Source organism: Lampetra fluviatilis, chromosome 31 (assembly GCF_964198595.1).
Source record: "Lampetra fluviatilis chromosome 31, kcLamFluv1.1, whole genome shotgun sequence".
Taxonomy (NCBI): Eukaryota; Metazoa; Chordata; class Hyperoartia; order Petromyzontiformes; family Petromyzontidae; genus Lampetra; species Lampetra fluviatilis.
Genome location: NC_136305.1, coordinates 11,410,867 through 11,422,090, shown reverse-complemented (window position 1 = coordinate 11,422,090; position 11,224 = coordinate 11,410,867).

Sequence of the window (11,224 nt, the reverse complement as noted above, 5' to 3'; positions counted from 1 at the left end):
GCTCCGCCTCCCCGTGACGTCACATCCGGAAGGTCGCTCACGCCCGCATTACACAGGTAGAGGGGTTTAGTATAAGTAGGGTGTGTAAGTGGGATGATGATGATGGTAGTGATTTGTGGATGATGATTACAGGTGATGATTATACACACCCAACCTGTAACATGTGGTGATAATGATGGTGATGATGTTGATAATGATGATGGTGATGTTGGTGATGTTGGTGATGATGGTGATGATGGTGATGTTGATGGTGATGTTGATAATGATGATGGTGATGATGCTGGTGATGTTGGTGATGTTGGTAATGATGGTGATGATGGTGATGTTGATAATGATGATAGTGATGATGGTGATGATGCTGATGATGTTGGTGATGTTGGTGATGATGGTGATGGTGATGTTGATAATGATGATGGTGATGATGCTGATGATGTTGGTGATGTTGGTGATGATGGTGATGATGGTGATGATGGTGATGTTGATAATGATGATGGTGATGATGCTGATGATGTTGGTGATGTTGGTGATGTTGGTGATGTTGGTGATGTCTCATCGCTTCCCCCTCCTCCTCCCTCCCATCCACACCTCCCTCCTCTCCTCCTCACCTTTTCTCAGACGTGAGGACCAATCGAGTTGACGGCTGCCATGGCAACTGTAACCAAGCCCGGCCCTGACAACGTCTGAGAGCAGGGACTGTGGCCACGTGGCTTGGGCGGTTGTTGGGGGGCGGTTGTGGGGGGGGGCGGTGGGGGGGGCCTCTGGTTAAATCACCCGACTCGACTTGTGATTAGTTGTTGTTTTATTTGTTGCCAATTATTTTGCAGTCGTCTGTTGTTGTTGTTGTTTGTTGTGGTTGTATGTTGACGTTGTGTGTTAATGTTGTGGTTTTTTGATGTTGTGGTTGTGCGTTGATGTTGTGGTTGTTTGTTGATGTTGTTGTGTGTTGTTTGTTCTTTTTGTTGTGCATGTTGTGTTCGTCATTGTTGTTGTTTGTTATACCCGCGTGGTGTCTCTCATGGGACATGGGGGGGGGGGAGGCACTTAACGTTAATGAGCCATTAGTGGGGGGTGGGGGCCTCGCCCTCCCCTCCCCCCGGAAGGGGCTGCCGTGCCCGACTCACCTGGTGAGGGTGGGGGCTGGGGGATCAGGGTGGGGGCTAGGGCTAGAGGTGGGGGCTGGGGGTGAGGGGTTGCTGGGGGTTGGGCTGGGGCTGGGGTGAGGGGGGGCTGGGGCTGAGGGGTGGGAGCTGGGGGTGAGGGGGGGGCTGGGGCTGAGGGGTGGGGGCTGGGTGTGAGGGGGGGGGGCTGAGGGGTGGGGGCTGGGGGTGTAGGGGCGGTTGGGGCTGGGGGTGGGGGCTAACCCGGCCTTCACACGGACTGGTGACCACGGGGACCAAGGGCGCGATGCCTTGCTTCACTACGTAGTTGCCGGCGAACGGAAAGTGTGAAGTCCGTACAGCTCCAGCGTCATTTGGAGACAAACACGACGCTTTCAGAGATTTATAAAAAAAAAACTGAATTAGATTTTTTTTTCTAGTTGAAAGAAGGGGGGGTTAGGAAATCGTTTGCTCATGCGCCACAGCAGGGCAAGCCACGCAGTCTTGGGGGGGGGGGAAGGAACGCAGAGGACAGCCTTCTTGTGCCTGCAGCGAATGTATCTGGCGTCTGCAAGGTGCGCGGAGAAGGCGGCCTGGCGGCTGGGCTTGCGTGCCTCGCATCAAATGCCACCGCGTGCACCTGCGATGCGGCAGCTCGCGTACAAGGCGGGCAATTGATTCAATCAGTGGGACATTTTTTTTATTGCCAGTATCATAAAGTATCCATCCATAATAGAGGTTTTTTTTTGTTAAGATCGTGTAAATATATAAATGTGTTCTTAAACCCGCCACTACCCGACACAGCCAATTACTAAGGTTTGCCACAGAACGTGCCAATTCGTCACTAGTACAGTACACCGGTGTGTTGGAGAGCCAAGCCACAACATTTACATTCTGAGTACGGGTTTAACGACACATTTATATATTTACGCGATCTAACCCAAAAAGAAAACCTCTATCATGGATGATCTTGGTCCCGAAAGCCTACGTGTTAAACATCATAACGTATTGATTACTATTTGGTTCTTTCAGTAAAGTCACGTAGAAAATAAAAGCAAATAATAATAGAATACGACGTTTCGATTGCAACACAAGCAACCATCATCAGGTAAGAATGAATGAGAAAATACAAACACAGTAAACTTAGAAACAGGATGCAACACAACACAGAGAGCCGGCCAACACCTCACCTGGCTGACCACGCTCCTCCATGGAATGACAAACAGAAAGACAGCGCCACTGTGTGGAGGCCTTAACTCATCAAGTATGAAAAACAAGAATACGATTTGACCCTTTCTGGTGTTAAGATGTTCCAACACCAAGTAGACACCGTTTTGCAAGCGGACGTGACGTGAGTGTTATTATTCTTGGGGAAAGACATTGTTCGTGGAAGGTGTGAGCGGCGGCTGTTGTTAGCATCCCGAACTGGATGAGGCCACCCATGTCGCCAGCGTCGCCGACCGGCTTGCGTGCATCAGCCGTGAGCGGGGAAGGTGGAAAGTGAAATCTGGATTTGAAGCTTTCGTGACTGCAGGAATCCATACTCTTTCGGTTATTAACCAGGTAAAACCCTAACTGCTTTATGGTTGTTGTCTATCATATCTGCCGGGTACCACTACTCTATTTTTAAATCCTTTATATTAAGTTCGCTTGCTTGCTTGCTTGTGCGCTTACGACCGTGCAAATCTTTCGGTCGTTTTTTAACCCACTTCCCGTGATCCAATCGAGCTGACATTTTCCACACAGACTCGTTGTGCGTGACAATTAATTTTGGTGAAAAATTTTTTGCGAAATTTTACACTTTTTAGGATTGTTTTTATATTTAATTACCAATTGCTTAATGGTGGCAGGCAATCATCTGACCCATAGGTGGCAGCCATCTCAAGCCAGAGGACGAGAGGACTCTAGCCGCCACGCATATAAAGGATTTATAGTGAAAAACTTTGTTTTTACGGGTAAATTTTTTCCGAGTTAACTCCCCCCCCTCACCCCCAGCCTCACGTCTCTCTACTCGCGTCCACGCAGCGCTCCCCTCCCCCTACCCCCCCTCTCTCTCTCCCCCCCTTGCCCCTCCCCCCTCTCTTACCTATATCACCTCTTACCACGGCAGCTCTCTCTCTCTCGTGGTTTTCCCACCTGACGATGATTGCTTGTGTTGCAATCGAAACGTCGTGATTTGTTTTATTTTGTACCTACGTGACTTTAGCGATATAACCAAAGAGTAAAGGTGGAAAGTAGTGCCCAGGTATTTTGTTTGTGTCTCTCGCGAAGAACCGCAGAACGTTGTTCAGCTCGTCGATATTTTGTGGAGGAGCAAGGCATTGATTGGCTTCGTTGTGCCGGGCTGTGCACTGATGGTGCAATGACGGGAATACGTAGTGGGGGTAAATCTGTAAACATTTTATATTTACCAGGTGTAAGGCACCACTGAGCTAGAGAGCTCTTTTCCAGAAGCGACCTGGCTATCACAGATGATAGCTCAACGAAACGGCTTATCGTGTGGAAATGTACAGCAGCCCAATACTCTAAACGCGTGATGTTGGTTTTAAACGTGGAGGGAAAAAATCGGATGTCCTGGAGAAAAATCCATACGACAACGGGGAGAGAGAGAGAACACGCAAATTCCAAATATACAGCAGCAGGCGTCAGGGTCGGGATCGAACTCACGACCTCCTGTACACCAGGCGAGGTAGTTAACATCTCGCTCGCGTGGTGATGGCTCGTATCCACGACGTGGCATCTCATTGAGATAGACTCACAGGCAATTCAATGCCAGTGGAAATGAAGGCCGTTTTTGATTCGACGTGAAGACTTAATTCAACAAAAGCACGCTGTACAAATTCTCGAATGTTCAGCGTACCATTAAATGAAGTGGGTAGTTGCCCATGTCCAATTTCCTCTTCACACAGAAGTCTGGTGGTTGTCAAGAGGCAAAGCACTTCGCCGTGTGTTTCTAGCAGACCATCCCTTCCGAATAGCAAGCTGCGTTGACGATTCACCCTGGCCCTCACGATTGGCGTACCTCTCCGATACACGCACGCGCCTTGATGACCCGAGCGTGGGAGCTGCAGGGAGTTCCAGTGACTGCTTTGGAAGTCTCGGAGAGGGACAAAAAACATCAGTGCAATGATCAAAGAAACTTGACTTGATTGCAGGCCACGTAAATAACGTTGACTTCAGCACATTTACAGCATTATAGGGCTTTTCTGTGTGAAGGCGAAATAGTTTCCTGAGAAGAAAAACACCGTCAAAATCTGAGCGTGTATTTGTTCTGGAGGAATCCGATGAGCTATTTTTCGCAGATGTCCAGTAGGGGCACGGGGTCAGAACGTTACAGCAACAAACAGTAGCAAAACACGATAGGAGTGCAAAGTATAGGAAACGTAAACAAATCACTTAAAAATATACAAATAAAACGTCACTATGTTTTTTTCTCGTACCAGGTAAAGCTCACTAAGCTATAAACGTCTTTCTTCAGAAGCTCAACGAAGTATAGCTTATTACCACGTTTGACATTTACTGCAGCAAAAAATAATCGAAATAATCTCGACGCGTGTTTATATTTAAGAGATGAGATCGAAGACCACGATGTGTGCCGTTGGGAAACCGTTTGAAGGGTCGTGAGCGATTCCAGTCGAAGCGGAACCCAACAACTGGGATTTGTAATCCAGCCGGCATCGGAAGCAGCGGGCTGCCGCTTCGTTTACCCTCCAAGGCAGAGAGAGAGAGAACCCCCGAACTGTGGTCCCGCGGGAGCCCTGCTGCTCCGTGAGGCCACCGCAAGGTCGGGAGGGGAGGTAGAGGGTCCTCACCAAGGAAATAAATAACTACTGGGAGCGTGTGGCGATCCGCGAAATGTTTGCAGGGTTTGTGAGCGGCTGCTCCAGGGGACAAGAGTGCTTTTGCGCGGGAGCATTACGGTCAGGATTTAGAAGATGATTCGCTAATTGAAGTTTTGGATTCAGAGACACGTGGAGGGTGACCAGAACGCGCGGACAAAGGTGGTCCACTTTCCGATGCCACGTGCGAGACGGAATTTGCATCACTTGCTGCCGCCCTGAAGTCCAAATACAGAAGCAGGAGGATTTTTTAGCTCTAAACAATTTTTTTATTTGTCAGTTAAGGCCCACCGAGCTGTTATAGCTCTTTTTTCAGAAGCGACCTGGCTATTACAACTTTTAGCTCAACGAAGTGGCTTATCATCATATATTAACGTGCTAATCTCCCTAATCTCTCTGCCTAATCTCTCCCATCAACATAGTGCTAATCTCCTAGTAACACTGCTGTTGTGCACATATGCGGGGACGACACTCTTATGCGGCGACGGAAGCTCATTTCATGCTAATCTCTCTCTCCCTAATCTCCCCCATTAACACAGCTGACGTGCTTGCGTGCGGGGATGGGATTCCTTTACAGCTCGGACCCCGCCTGCTTGTCTTGTTGTAACAGCTCTCTCGCTGTGTTGCTTTCTTATTATTTTTTCCGCCTGAGGACGACCGCTTGTGTTGCGATCGAAACGTCGTGATATATTATTTTTGTTTTATTTTATTTGTCGACCTACGTGACTTTACCGAAAGAACCAAAGAGTTGATTCTAAATGTGGAGGGAAAAACCGGAGGACCCGGGGAAAAATCCACGTGACCACGGGGAGAGAGACACGCAAACTCCAAATATACAGCAGCAGGCGTCAAGGTCAGGATCGAACTCACCAGGCGATGTAGTTAACATCTCGCCACTGACACGAGGCAAAAGCTGACGAACGTTACACCCGACATCACAGAGCGCTGCGCACAAAAGCAGGTACATCCATCGCATTGGAAAGGTAAGAAGTGCGGTTACTCAAATCTGAGTTGCGTGCATTGATTTGTAGGAAGGGAAAGAAAACCAAAGTTCACCAACGTCGAGAACCCCCACGCAACTTTGAAGTGGTCCGCAAAAAACAAAGGTGTGAGAACGACCTCTGGAGCCCATGGGCAGCCCCAGCGGCAGATGTCCCTGGTTGGCAGGAGGAGGGATGCTCTTTCTCTGCGCGTTTTCTTCCCTAATGCATTCATTTGCAAATCATTTCGTAACACTTTTCTCCAAATATGGAGCGTGACCCTGGCACGCGTGGACTACTCTGTCACGGATGCCATCACGGGATCTCTCACGTCAGCCGTGCAGGCAGAGGGCACGCACGTGGTACATGCTCACGGTTAATACACACCTTTCCCGTTCGGGTTCGTCTGCAATGTGCAGGGTGGGTCCCGTTCGGCGCGAAATCTCGGGACGCGCAAGCAGCTCAGCCTTGATGTTATTTTGAGAGGCGTAGTCGCCATTGGTTTCAAAGACACTCTGCTCACCGCGGAGATCTGTAGCGACACGACCGCCGCACTCTTTGATAGCTGGCATCAAACTGCCAAACGCGCCCTCCCGCATGGCCTTGTGGGAGCCTCGGCACCGATAAAGTTATTTTATCTGTGTAGGTCATCGGAAACGGAATCGGAAGAAAAACCGATGACGTGCACGTATATACACGTACGTCATTGGAATGGAAAAAGGGTTCACCAGGTCGGCCACTGGCATCGAACCGCGGAACTCTGCAACAAGTGGGTTGGGGGGGGCTGAACGCACCACCGCGTGCAAGCGGTTGACGAGAGCGACGTCAGGATGGGTGGTGTGTGGAGGTGGGACACGGTACTCGGCTGGGCTGTGTGGTTTACACATTCACAGGGGCACAGCTCAAGACGGGACTCGACTCTGTGTCCACCGCTAGCACCATGGGCAGCGTGCAGAGGCAGCGGCAGCTGCGCTGATGCTGCTCGTGGCTCCTGCCTGGCATCCGGCGCTGTGGAGGCAGCAGGTAGCAGCAGCGAGGGTTGGTGGATCAGGCACAGACGGTCTATGAAACTCCCTACCCATGAGTGGGCGACGAGGAGTTGCCGTACCCTGGCTCGCCCAGGAGGAGAAGGTGGCGGTCCAGCAAAATGTGGTCTCTGTTCCATTTGTGTGGGATGGAGTGTTGGTGCTCCTGGCACGCCGCGTGGGTTGTCCTCTCTGGCTGCTCGGCTCCCTCCCACATGTCAGCGCTCGTTCATTGTCACGACACGTAACGCACGAAGCATACCGAGAACGAGGCACCTGATGTTGTGAAGCAGACGGTCCCTGCCTCTCGCATCGGTTCAAGCAAGGCGAACTCTGCTGATGAGACACCGTGGGTCGAAACCGCTCGACAGTTTGCTTGCTTTGAATGAATGCTGCTGAAGGTGATGCACTGCCGGAAGGTCCCGTGGGCTGGTGGGTGGCGTCAGTACGACTCGCACTTGTTTTATGTGGAGAGCCGGAGATGAGGGGGGGAGGAGGCGACATCCGCCGGTGTGTTTAGTTACACTGTGCGCGTTTTCTCCACAGCGTCGCTTTCGTAGCTGACGGTGATGCTGATGATTCCCGTGTTGGTCGTTTTCCCAAAGCAAGTGTGGCAATGGTTCTCACAGAGCTACCTCTGAGATCCATGTATTATTCCGAGTGACGCGCTGGTACATTCAGTAGAGGGCAGCGCTCCCCTGGGCGAGAGCTCCACGGGGATGAGGCTGCAGGCGTCTGCGTGCTGCCTGTGACGTGTGGGCGGCCAGGGTGGCGCAGTGGGCACGCTGGGGCCTCACGTCACGAAGCACCGCGGTTTAACTCGTGACTCGGGCGCCTTTCTGCGTCAAGGTTGTACGTTTCCGCCTGTTGTGCGGCGTGAGTGCGTGGCCGTGTTGCGTGTCAGAGGGTTCGTTGGTCGGTGCGTGGCCGGGCGTGGTGCTGGCCACTCCTTATTACCTCGTGTGCCGTGCCGGACTTCATCGGTGCACTTCTATTCCACGGCGCACATCAGCAGCGGCACGTTACGCGAATACCGCTTCGTAGCAAGCGGGAGAGACCACGGGCCGGCAAGCTGCGGTGCAGCAGCCGCAAGGCCTGGAGTCGTCACCGTGATTTATTAGCGGGACCACCACCACCGTCTCGGATTCATCATCACACTGCATGGCCACTCTTGAGATATTGAGTGGGGTTTGTTGTTGCTGTTGTTGCTGTTGTTGCTGTTGTTGTTGCTGTTGCTGATGTTGCTGTTGTTGTTGCTGTTGTTGTTGCTGTTGTTACCGGATTCAATTGGAATAAAAAATGCCTCTTCATGTTATTTTCGTTGGTGACCTCTGAGTTAAGTCTCAAACTCCCCATCACCGACTCAAACTCCCATCCCCGACTCACACTCCCACCACAGACTCACACTCCCATCACCGACTCACACTCCCATCACAGACTCACACTCCCATCACCGACTCACACTCCCATCACCGAATCACAATCCCATCACCGACTCACACTCCCATCACCGACTCACACTCCCATCACCGAATCACACTCCCATCACCGACTCACACTCCCATCACAGACTCACACTCCCATCACCGACTCACACTCCCATCACAGACTCACACTCCCATCACCAGACTCACACTCCCATCACCGAATCACACTCCCATCACCGACTCACACTCCCATCACCGACTCACACTCCCATCACAGACTCACACTCCCATCACCGACTCACACTCCCATCACCGACTCACACTCCCATCACAGACTCACACTCCCATCACAGACTCAAACTCCCATCACCGACTCACACTCCCCACCACCGACTCACACTCCCACCACCGACTCACACTCCCATCACAGACTCACACTCCCATCACCGACTCACACTCCCATCACAGACTCACACTCCCATCACCGACTCACACTCCCATCACAGACTCACACTCCCATCACCCACTCATACTCCCATCACCGACTCACACTCCCATCACAGACTCACACTCCCATCACCAGACTCACACTCCCATCACCCACTCACACTCCCATCACAGACTCACACACCCATCACCGACTCACACTCCCATCACCCACTCACACTCCCATCACCGACTCACACTCCCATCACAGACTCACACTCCCATCACCCACTCACACTACCATCACCAGACTCACACTCCCATCACAGACTCACACTCCCATCACCAGACTCACACTCCCATCACAGACTCACACTCCCATCACAGACTCACACTCCCATCACCCACTCACACTCCCATCACCGACTCACACTCCCATCACAGACTCACACTCCCATCACCAGACTCACACTCCCATCACAGACTCACACTCCCATCACCGACTCACACTCCAATCACAGACTCACACTCCCATCACCGACTCACACTCCAATCACCGACTCACACTCCAATCACAGACTCACACTACCATCACCAGACTCACACTCCAATCACCGACTCACACTCCCATCACAGACTCACACTCCCATCACCGACTCACACTCCCATCACTGACTCACACTCCCATCACCGACTCACACTCCCATCATCGACTCCCACTCCCATCACCGACTCCCACTCCCACCACCGACTCACACTCCGATCACCAGACTCACACTCCCATCACCAGACTCACACTCCCATCACCAGACTCACACTCCCATTACTGACTCACACTCCCCATCACCAGACTCACACTCCCATCACCGACTCACACTCCCATCATCGACTCCCACTCCCAGCACCGACTCACACTCCCATTACCAGACTCACACTTCCCATCACCAGACTCACACTCCCATCACCGACTCACACTCCCATCACCAGACTCACACTCCCCATCACCAGACTCACACTCCCATCACCGACTCCCACTCCCACCACCGACTCACACTCCCATCACCAGACTCACACTCCCATCACCGACTCACACTCCCATCACCAGACTCACACTCCCCATCACCAGACTCACACTCCCATCACCGACTCCCACTCCCATCACCGACTCACACTCCCATCACCAGACTGACACTCCCATCACCAGACTCACACTCCCATCACCAGACTCACACTCCCATCACAGACTCACACTCCCATCACCGACTCACACTCCCATCACCGACTCACACTCCCATCACCGACTCACACTCCCATCACCGACTCACACTCCCCATCACCAGACTCACACTCCCATCACCGACTCACACTCCCATCATCGACTCCCACTCCCAGCACCGACTCACACTCCCATTACCAGACTCACACTTCCCATCACCAGACTCACACTCCCATCACCGACTCACACTCCCATCACCAGACTCACACTCCCCATCACCAGACTCACACTCCCATCACCGACTCCCACTCCCACCACCGACTCACACTCCCATCACCAGACTCACACTCCCATCACCGACTCACACTCCCATCACCAGACTCACACTCCCCATCACCAGACTCACACTCCCATCACCGACTCCCACTCCCATCACCGACTCACACTCCCATCACCAGACTGACACTCCCATCACCAGACTCACACTCCCATCACCAGACTCACACTCCCATTACAGACTCACACTCCCATCACCGACTCACACTCCCATCACCGACTCACACTCCCATCACAGACTCACACTCCCATCACCGACTCACACTCCCCGACTTCTCAGTGCCAGTGGCTCCACACACAAGGTTGGTGTGTGACCGGCAGGTGGTGTGTGGCGTGGTGACGGGTGGGGTGCTGAACACTTCTTGTCGAGGTGTTCAGGGCCCGCGTGGGAGACGCGGTGGTGGTGGAAGGAGTCGCAGCAGTTCCACCCTGAACCCCCCCCCCTCCCCGGAGGGGCTCTCTCCCTCCCGCAGCAGTGGCCGTGAGAAGTCATTACAGGCCTGCGCCTTTACCACCTTGGGAACTCTGTGACCCGGGCTTGGCTCGAGGTGAAGGTGCAAGGAGAGGGGGCTTGGGAAGAGGAGGGGGGGGGGGCGTTGGGGGGTGGGGGGGTTCATGGATCAAAGCCCCCACCCTGCCCCCCTCCCTTCCGTCTCCCCCCCCCACCGCCTCCCCCACAACCTCCGCGTAGACAAAGGCAGACTGCCGTGGCGCTCATGAAGGCAGGAAAATAAACAAATAAATGCTCATACTTACATCGACAACAAACAACAACCACCACCACCAAACCACAACAAACAACAACCACCACCACCAAACTACCACAACAACAACAACCAGCACCACCAAACTACCACCACAACAACAACAACAACCAG